The sequence below is a fragment of the Ictidomys tridecemlineatus genome, chromosome 10, assembly GCF_052094955.1.
Source record: "Ictidomys tridecemlineatus isolate mIctTri1 chromosome 10, mIctTri1.hap1, whole genome shotgun sequence".
In the NCBI taxonomy this organism is placed as follows: Eukaryota; Metazoa; Chordata; class Mammalia; order Rodentia; family Sciuridae; genus Ictidomys; species Ictidomys tridecemlineatus.
This window is the reverse complement of record NC_135486.1, coordinates 18188612-18198801: the sequence shown is the minus strand read 5'-3', so window position 1 is coordinate 18198801 and position 10190 is coordinate 18188612. Positions and strand designations below refer to the sequence as shown.

The 10190-nt window shown below is 33.8% G+C and overlaps 1 long non-coding RNA gene across 5 annotated transcripts in view; it reads right to left on the bottom strand.

Moving 5' to 3' along the window:
• Positions 1-4401: 4401 nt before the first annotated feature.
• The window catches only part of LOC120887689 (uncharacterized), a 43192-nt gene continuing 37403 nt past the window's right edge, over positions 4402-10190 (bottom strand). For 2 of the 5 annotated variants that reach the window (XR_013426440.1, XR_013426445.1), the window contains exons 5-7: positions 9239-10150; positions 8689-8867; positions 4402-4543 (exon numbers count right to left, since the gene is read on the bottom strand). This is a non-coding gene — a long non-coding RNA (uncharacterized LOC120887689). The remainder of the gene's footprint in view (positions 4544-8688; positions 8868-9238; positions 10151-10190) is intronic. The other 3 variants (XR_013426442.1, XR_013426444.1, XR_013426443.1) reach the window with 3 other exon arrangements.

Below are 10190 nucleotides of genomic sequence, written 5' to 3'. Positions count from 1 at the left end.
TTGTCATAGTAGTTGATAAAGTCTCTGATTTCTCTGTTCACAGTATCTGGGTAATGACTCTTTTTACTGTGTCTGGTCTTGATATCTGGCCAAAGTCCTGGTAACTGTACTGTGTCATGGTGTCTTGGTATTATCTTGCTGTGTGTACTCTACTTAGCCTTGTTATCTGGTTAATGTCTCTGGTTACTGGCCACAGTATCTGGCTAATGTCTGTGGCTCATGAACCTGGCCACAGGAAGTGTATAATTTCTCTGGTTTATGTACTTGGTCATCAAATCGGGCTAAATAGTCTCTGGTTATCATACTTCTCACAGGAGTTGCTCATGGTTCTGGTTTCTGTGCTTGTTGCTATATCTGGCTAATGTCTCTGGCTCCTGTACCTGGTCATCTTATGTGTTACTATATCTAGTCATGGTATTTGCCTAATGACTCTGCTTATTGTAATTGGTCACAATATCTGGTTTGGTTTTTCTTTCTCCCTCTATTTATTGAAACTGGTCATGGTTTTTGGCTTATATTTCTTATTATTGAACCTGTTTATGGTAACTAGCTAATTTTTCTCGTTCCTGTACCTGGTAATGGTAAGTGTTTAATTTCTCTAGTTATAGTTTCTGATCACTGTATCTAACTAATGTCTCTGGTTACTATAACTGATCCTAATGTCTGGGAAATGTCTCTTGATTACTGTACCCGAGTCATAGTATTTGAATATTTTCTCTGGTTACTGTAGATGGTCATATTGTCTGGCTTATATCTCATGTTCTTCTACCCAGTCATGGATCTGGGTAATGTCTCTAGTTAGTGTATCTTGTTAAAGTATATGATTTATGTGGTTACTGTGTCTGATCACAGTAGTTGGACATTTTTCTATATGCTGTACTTATTCAAGATGTCTGACCCATTTCTCTGCATACTATACTTTCTAATAAAATGACCAATATGAGCACAGAGTACTTGAGTACTAAAAGAACTTCCAGATGATACATATTTAGTTGGCAGTTCTAACACTAAAAGCTTAGTTATAAAGTCTGATGTTCACTATTTACCACTATTTTTTCCTCATTAGGGAACTGAAAAATGATTTGGTATGTGTCATATTTATTTCCATTTGAATCTTTATGGAAATCAATATTCAATGGCTTATGTTAATACTCTTTTAATAGACCTTCTATTCTAACTGAATGAAAGATACAATCAAGAAAGCACAAGGCTTCTAAGTTTATGTTGCATACATTGTGCATGGGCCTGAAGCAACAATATTAGATTAGATCCATTATCTACTAAGCACATAAATAGAGGAAATATAATACATTATGCCTGAATCAAATCTAAAAGATGGTTTAATTACTAATTACATGTCAACTCAGTGCAATTAATTTTAACACAGTGTGAAACTTTTTTTCTTCTTTATACAGAAACTTTGTTATCCTGTTCTCATCCCACTTCCAGGAAACTAATGGAATCCACCACTCAATCTGGCCAAGCTACTCATTTATTCAGCCCTCATCCTTACTCCTTCTAACACTGATTTCTGATGAGTACAGTTGCTCCACACACATATATTCTTCTATTCCTTTGTCTTTAATCTGAAGATTGATAGTTTTTTAGAGTTCCTGCCACAGTCATTGCCAAAAAGTTAGCAGAACATGGTACTTAGTCACCCAAACCTCTGCTACCACCCACCTATGCCCACTTATACCTAGTTCACTATGTATTAATTTCTTCCTTCCCCCCATCTACTTATTATCCTTTCCCTGTCTTTTAGATGTTTAATTTATTTATTATTCTTTTTATATTATTATTTGTAAGCTACTACTTGAATGCTGTTTTAGCTACATCCCATAAATTCTGATATATGTTCATTATTATTTTATAGAAATTCTATCAATTTAATTTATACTATCCTTCTGACCCAAGGATTCCTTTATAGAAATTCTGTACATTTTCAGGGTGGTTAGCCTTTTTACTTGGCTTATGTTTTAAATGTGTTGCACTATAACCACAGAATGTGGCTAAAATAAATCTATATTTGGAATTTAAATTATATTTTCCTTATGGCATAATATATAGGGCAAGTTTTCATGACTTCTTTCTGAGCACTTGAAAATATTGGGGTGCAGAATTGGCATAATCCATAAAGCACATCTGTTCTAGTATATTGATCACATGAAGTAGACAAAGACAGTTATTAATTTTCTTTCCTTTTACCTGTCACATAGTTTTTGCTTCATAAATTTACTGTTGTGTTATTTCACTATAGATATGTTTAACTGAATTGCATCTCCCTTTGCAATTGAGGCTCTATAAAGAATTGTTCTTTGGTTCTTTTGTTGTTTGTGTTAAGATTTTCACCTTCTCAAGACTGAGATACTTGTAATACTTTCCTCCTCCTGCTCCTCTTCCTCTTCCTCCTCCCACTCCTCCTTCTTCTTTTTGACTTGGTTATACCCTTATCTGTTTTTTTAAACCTGTAATATAATACACGTTACTTAATATTTACCATCATACCTAGTTTTAAGTTTATAGTTCAGTGACATTAAGTGTATTCACATTGTTATGCAACGATTACCAACATTCATCTCCAGACTCTTTCAGTGTTGAGAGACTGTAATTATACCCATTGAACATGAGCTCGCCATTCCCCTTTCCTTTCAACACCTGGCAAACACCATTTTATCTATTTCTATAAATTTTCCAACTTAAGAGTGTTTTACTCATTGTGCCTGATTGTTTCATTAAACCAAATGTCCTCAAGATATCTGATTTTCTCTTGTATTAGGTGAGTTGAGCTCTTCTGTTGTTTGTTATATCTATGATGTGTGTTTGTGTATTTTTTAAAAGTTTTTTTTATGTGTTTTTTTCTTGGTTCATTATCATGTTGCACTTTTTTATATTTATTTACTTTTAAAGAGCAATATATTAAGTATATATTAATATATTCTCACCGCCAACTTCCTCTCCTTCACAAAAGAAGCAGAATCCAGAAATGACCTCTTTCTAGCCACAAACCCAGTCCCTCCTCCTACTAAAGGTCAGGAGCTTCCTGTGCCTTTGATCTCAATGTCCTCACTTTTTTAAGAAACCTCTGAAATCTACTATGAAAAATTTTTCTCTGTCATTCTTTCCTCTTTCATTTAATTTGAACAAATGCTCAATATTTTTATTAAAAAATTTATTTCATTTTATTAAAAAAGATCTCTTTTATCAGTATCTCCCCACTCACAGTCCTACTTATTGACAAGCTCATCATGTTCTAGGTTTTCTGTATCTTACATTTATTCCTCAACTACTTCCATTCTCAATTTCATACTAGATGCTGTCTCTTCTTTTGGGGGTAACTAATAAGTCCACAGTATCCAAACAGTAGTTTTAGTCTTATCTTTTCTGGTTTCCATTGAACCAGTCCAGCCATCCCTTTACAGTTTATTTGTTGTACCTTGTCTTATCCCAAACCACTAAACTTTGAATATGCCACCATTTTACCTTGTATTTGCTTTCACTTTTGCACTTTTCACACTTTTCTTTCTTTAGCATTGAACATTTGCAAACAGGCAGCTTTGAACTATATTGTCCACAGAAATTTTTATCTCCCTCCAAAATATTAAAATTAGTCGGCCTCACAACTAACAAATCAGAAGATTAAAGTATAGCCATTGCTTCAAACAAGAGAGTGACAGTGATGCTCTTTCAGGTCTGCAACAGATCTGTGTGATACAGACACTGTCATCATGCTTGCAGGACTGGCTAATTTCAGATCATATAATTTGCATGACCCCAGTAATTTTCTGACCAAAAAGAATTACTTGGGAAGCATAAAATATAAAAATAGCAATGGCCATTCATTTTTTAACCATGTTCCTTTAACAATATTTTAACAGGTAGATAGTTGACTATCATAAAAACAATTTGACTATTAACCTTATTGCAAATATCACAATTAATTTTTTATTGGTACATTATAGTTATACACAATATGATGATTCATTTTGATGTAATTACACAAGCCTAGAATATAATTTGCTCCATTCAGTCCCTAGTACTTTCCCTTTCCCTTTTCTCCTTCCTCCTCTGGTTCATTTTTTCCTACTCTACTGGTCTTCCTTCTATTTATCTAGAGTTTTAAAAATTATTTCTTTATACATATGCAAAAAGGTGAAATGCACTTTGGTATATTCATACATGCACCTAAGAGAGTTTGGTCAATTTCATTCCACCATTCCTCCCATTTCCTATTCCTCCTTCTTCCATTTCAATACTCTTTCTCTACTTCACTGATCTCTCTTCTATTTTCATCCCTCCTCACCTTTTTTCCTTATTTTTTTCTAGCTTCTGCATTATGAGAGAAAACATTTGTTTTAGCTTTTTTGCTACTGCAACTGAAAGACCAGATCACAACAATGGTTTGGGAGGAAAAGTTTATTCAGAGGGCCCATGGTTTCAGCTGTCTGAGTCCACAGAAGGCTGCCTCCATTCCTTGGGCTCAAAGAGAGGCAAAACATCATGGCAGAAGAGTGTGGCACAGAAAAGTCGTTCACATGATGATCTGGAAGCAGAAAGAGACTCCATTCATCAGATACAAAATATATAATCCAAAGACAAGCCTCCCCCAATGACCCACCTCCTCCAGACATAGCCTATCTGCCTTCAGCCATCAGTCTTTAATCCCATCAGGGTATTAATAAACTGATTAAGTCAAGACTTTCATAACCCAACCATTTCTCCACTAAACCTTCCTGCATTGTGTCACACATGAGCTTTTGGGGGACACTTCAAACCGTGTCAACATTTGACCCTTGACTTTCTGAGTGTGCTTATTTCGCTTAGCATGATGTTCTCCAGTTCCATCCTTTTATCAGCAAATGCATATCATCTTTTTTATAGTTGTTTTAAATTCCATTGTGTATATGTGCCTCATTTTCTTTACCCACTCATCTGTGGAATGTGCATCTGGACTGGTTCCATAACTTGGCTATTGTGCATTGTGCTACTATAAACATGGATGTGGCTGTATCACTATTGCATGCTTATTTTAGTTCTTTTGGATAAGAAACAAGGAGTGGAATAGCTGATTCATTTTCAGAAAATTCACATAAAATATTCATGAGACAAACCATTGATTAATGAATAACTTGGTGGAAATGCAGAAACAAGCATGATTCTTAGCAATGACGAAACAACTTTTTGGCCTGATACCATCCAAAGCAGTTAAGAGTTTTCTCTTTTAAATTTCCAGTTAAGGAATAGGAAGATTTGATTGTTTTAAATTTGTTACCTTGCTCATTTCCACATGTATTAAAATAAAACAACAAAAATTAAAAGCATTAGGCTCTCCAACAAAATTATTTTATGATGATTTTTTTCATCATAAAATATTGACATTTTAAGTTTCAAATAATAAAATATTTCAGAAAATTGGTTTTATTATATCCTTGTTTGCCTCCAGGATTATGTAACATTAAAGAATAACTTCTAAGATAAGTAAAAAAAAAAAGATTCAGGGTTGCCAACACTACATATTAATATGCCTGTAATACATTAAGAAACATTTATTCAGATATTTTTCAAGTATTTGTTGAATGCTTATACGTTTGGCTAGGAGTGCTACAGATAATAAAAATGAAAGAATTATTAAAAAAGACTTTAGAATCATTATAAAATAGTTTTTAAAATGAGGTGAAGTGGAGCTATATAATTTAGGATGTCATTGTTTTACAAAAAAAATGAGATTTTAATTAAAATAAATTAAAAATTGACTTATACACCTCCTGCTATGATGGGTAGCTAATATCAGACCAGCACTTCTACCAAGGATCAGAAAATCTGGAAAACAGACAAAAAAGCACATATTTCAAGGCAGCAGAGAATCTTCAAGGAAGTCAATGAGCTGAAGTCCTGGAAAAGTTAATTTAGATGAGTTCAACATTTTATGTGTCATTTTCCTCTTAGGGTGTTTGTTAATTGTCAGCTCAGTTAAAAGAGCAAGAACAGAATGGACCTTAACTGGCATAGCGCAAGTAGAGCTTTTCGGAAATCTCTTAGGGTTGAGTATAGAAAAATCGGAGTTTGGAGGCTGCTATAGCAACCAAGGCTTGAGGAACCAAGAAGTTCAAGGAATGGGGAGGAGTATAAAAATGAGCCTGGTGCTCTGTATTGGCTTTTCCCTTGAGGCAGCTGCTGATTCTTGATTGGTACAGAAAGAGAGAATTAAGGAGCTTAGAAAGTTGACTTAAAAGCTACACTGGGCAATCTACAGTCTCCTGACCTCGTGGAGCTTACCTGCTAAACAAAACCCCCACAATAATTAATAGACATACTTAATATATGAATTTTGTAATTTATAACTATCCTTAAACTACAGCATATGAAATTAGGTGGAAAAAGGGTAAAGGGAAGGAGCTATCAAAAGTGCTGGGGGAAAGGAGGCTACACTCCAAGTCAGATGGCTGGGTAGGCTAAGTAAGTGTCTGCAAAAAGATGTGAAGGTTGACAAGTGTCATTATCTGATGAAACAGTATACCTGACAGAGGAACAACCCCAAGGTGAGAGCATGCCTAGCCTGAGGAAGAGGAAGGAATCTAGAATCACTAGAGTGGAGGAGAGCAGGAAGACAAGTAGGAGAGGTTATAGAGATTCGCATCTGAAATAATAATTCAGACAGAAAAATCTTTTCCTCTTCACACTGTTGCATGAATCTCTTTGTAGAGATAACATGCTCAATCCCAGTGGATAATCAAGACGTGCAAGCTCTCCTCTTGCCCTGACAGTGACTGATCATCACTATTTGCCTCAGTTCATCAACATCATGCCTAAATGTCTTGAGGCATTTGATCAAGATACTGAATGACAGATTTCTTTAAGCCTTGTCACTCCTTATGGGGTTGTTTCATTATTATCTTTTCCATTTCTATTTCAATCTAGTCTCTGTCCTCAAAGATGATTGTACTCCTCCTATTCAATGCAATATCAATCACATAATGAGAAACTTAATATCCAGTATCTCAACATAAAATTATGAGAGTAATAGAAAAATTATAGGTGAAGATATATTTGAATTTGAATAGGATAGCATCCTAAGACTTGCTTGAAAGACAGGAACTATGAACAAAAGGCTTAAAAGCTTAAGACTTAAGCATCTATATTTTCAAAGACTATAAATAAAAGTAAAATGAAATGGTTGCAGTATACATGATTCTCAAATACTCCATTGAATTTATGTAGATATACCTTATGAGTCTGAAAAATGGCTAGGCTATGAACAATTACTAGTGGAAAAAAACAAATCTGTGGCCACTTAGAAAATGGAAAAAAAATTCCAAATTGGCTGATACTTAAGTAAATCAAAATAATTTTGCTTATTAAATTAAAAATAAAATGTGAAGATTAAAATAGTCAAAGTTGACAAAGATTAAAAACCTCCTACTTTGATTCACTAATGGTAGGGTTATAAATCAGAATAAACTTTCTGAAGGACAGATTGGCAATTAAGAAAAAAATTAATTTCCAGATCTTTTTATGTAGAAATTCCAGTTTGGAAAATCTGAAAAATAAGAAAAATACTAAAACATGGCAAAATACATTTAATTAACTTTTTTAAATGAAAAATAAAGATTTTTAAAATGTACAAACATTCAGTTACAAAAATGTACTGTTTGGAATGTAAATATGTTGAATGCTAAACGTCCAGCAATAAAGTTATCAATTAAATTAATTTTTATGTACCTGCACTGTGGGATAGAATTTAGCCATTCAAATATATATGTAGAAGTAAGATTAACTATGTTCACAAAATTTTTAGTGCAAAAACAACAAGAAACATAATGTCTGCACAGTATGGCAGCATCTTTATGTTGTATATGTGTGTTTAGATGTGAATAGAAAAAAGCTTAGAAGATCTTTCATTATCTAAATCACTAATAGCAGTTGTTTCAAACAAGTTACTGATAATTTCGGTTTTCTTCTATTTGGTTTAATTTGTTTATTAATGTTTTTTTGGCAAATATTCCTTGGTTCAGGTTCACTCCAGCCTGTTTATGCATTTCAAATTGCCTACTTCCTCTTCTGCAGTCAAATCTCCTTTCAGTTTCTTAAAAAGGACACTTGTGATCACATCTAGGGTCCAAATGAATAATCCCAGATAACCTCAAGATCCTTAATCACATCTGCAAAGTTCCCTTTGCCATATAAAGTAATATTACTGGTTTAAGGGATTAGGATGTGGGTTATTTTTAGGGGGAGTGGAGAAGCATTATTAAGCCCACTATACTACATCTCCTGAGTATTTATTATCAAATAGCAGGCATGTTGGCGTACCAGTTTGGAAAGGGGGAGGGTGAGGAATAGACATTAAATATTTGTGCCACTTATGTTTGAAATAACATGCTGCAGATAGTTTGCTAACAATCTTTCTCTCCACTGTTGTCCCAATGCTATTTTGTACAACTGGAAAATGACAAAACTGTCCAAGTTTTCACTGGGTGCAATTAGGAAACTCTGATAGTTCCAGGCAATCCCATTGCATAGCCCTGGTCAGAAACCTGGTTCATTCTCCCAGCTCCTGTTTCAAATTTCACAGCTCTCTAGAATTAGATATCACCACAAATATTTTTTCAGAGCTCATAGAGATTAAAACTTATTAAAATATGAGGTTAAGATATGCTACTTCCCCAGGTATAAAGTTTAAAAGTTTACCTTCACATACAGGAGATTCTGGGTACCAACCAAAGTTATAGCACTAAATTATGTCAGGTCCACTTAGATGATAATTTTTTCACGACAGAAAAACTGAACCACATCTCCTGCTTCATAGGTTTGCTTTATAGGATAAAAATAGCCATTCTCTATTAATCTTAAAGAAGAGCACTGCAATTCTAAAATTGAAAGAATGAATAAAAACACAAAGTGTTTATTTTTCCTAAAACTTATATACTATTTACAACCCATATCTCAATAGAAACTAATAAGTTTCTCTTATGCTGTTTTAGCTAGTAAAAGCTTTTGAATTTATTTCATATATATATGAAATAAATTATGATATATATCATTAGGGTTATTTAAATTCCAAAAGCAAAAATAAATTTTCCCACTTGAAAACTTTAAATGATCAAATTCTATTATGAATACAATTAAAACTAAAAAAAAATATGATAATGGGTCATAATTATCATAACAACATAAATAGTTCAGTGTGAGAGGTACTTTTTCAGAGTGAAAATAAGTTGTGTTGAACGTTAGAACCTACTGGTGCACTTTGGTGTGAGAAACCATCCATACGTGTGGCATTCCACCTCCTCTGTGTGCTTTCCTCCAGCTGTGTAGTAGCCAGCAGCACATTCATATTGCACTTTATCCTTCACTTTGAATGTTTTCTGTGTTGTGGAATAATTTCTATTATGTAATTCAGGGGCCGAACATGTTTCTAGAAAATTTAAAAGTTATTTATTTTATGAACCTCACCAATAACTTAAAAGAGTTTAAATAAATCTCAAAATATATTTTCACCAAATTCCAAGAATGCATGGCACAATTAACCTTTGGCAAAACTGAAAAATAAAGTTTGCCTTTGCACCTGTGTTCTGTTTTTTTCACGTACCTGTTGGCTAACTCTACCGGTCTTTTATTGTCAAAAGCCTTGTCCGTTGTCCTTGATCAAAGGCCAAAATTCAAATGAAATCTCATGAAGTAACAATTTTTAAATTGGATCACCTGAGGAGGTGGACAATTTAAATAACTTACAACATATTAACAAAAGTATCTACATTCAAGTGATTTTAATTATATCTGATATTGGTTAACAAAATATATAATAGTTTACTAGTAATTCTGTTCTTATATACCAGAAAGTTTAATCACTGCCCATATTTCATAGGAATAAATTAGCTTTTTCAATAAACTAGTTTCTTGGAGCACCATAGCCATCCCTCGTTGTGTTAAACACAACGTGCTCACTTACTGAAGCACCTTGGTTCTAGAGACCAGCCCTCTGCTGAACTTCTGCTTTGCTCTTCTTGTTTCCCACTTTCAGTTGTGTAGCCAGCCAAACAGAAAAATGGCAACTTTTTGTCTATGCTTATTGGGAAGTAAAAACTCTTAAAAGTATAGTAATATTGGGCAAGCCTTCCATTTTCTACCGTGGGAAAGTCACAGCGTTTCTCTGAAATGAAGAAAAACTCAAGCTGAGACCATGGAATTCG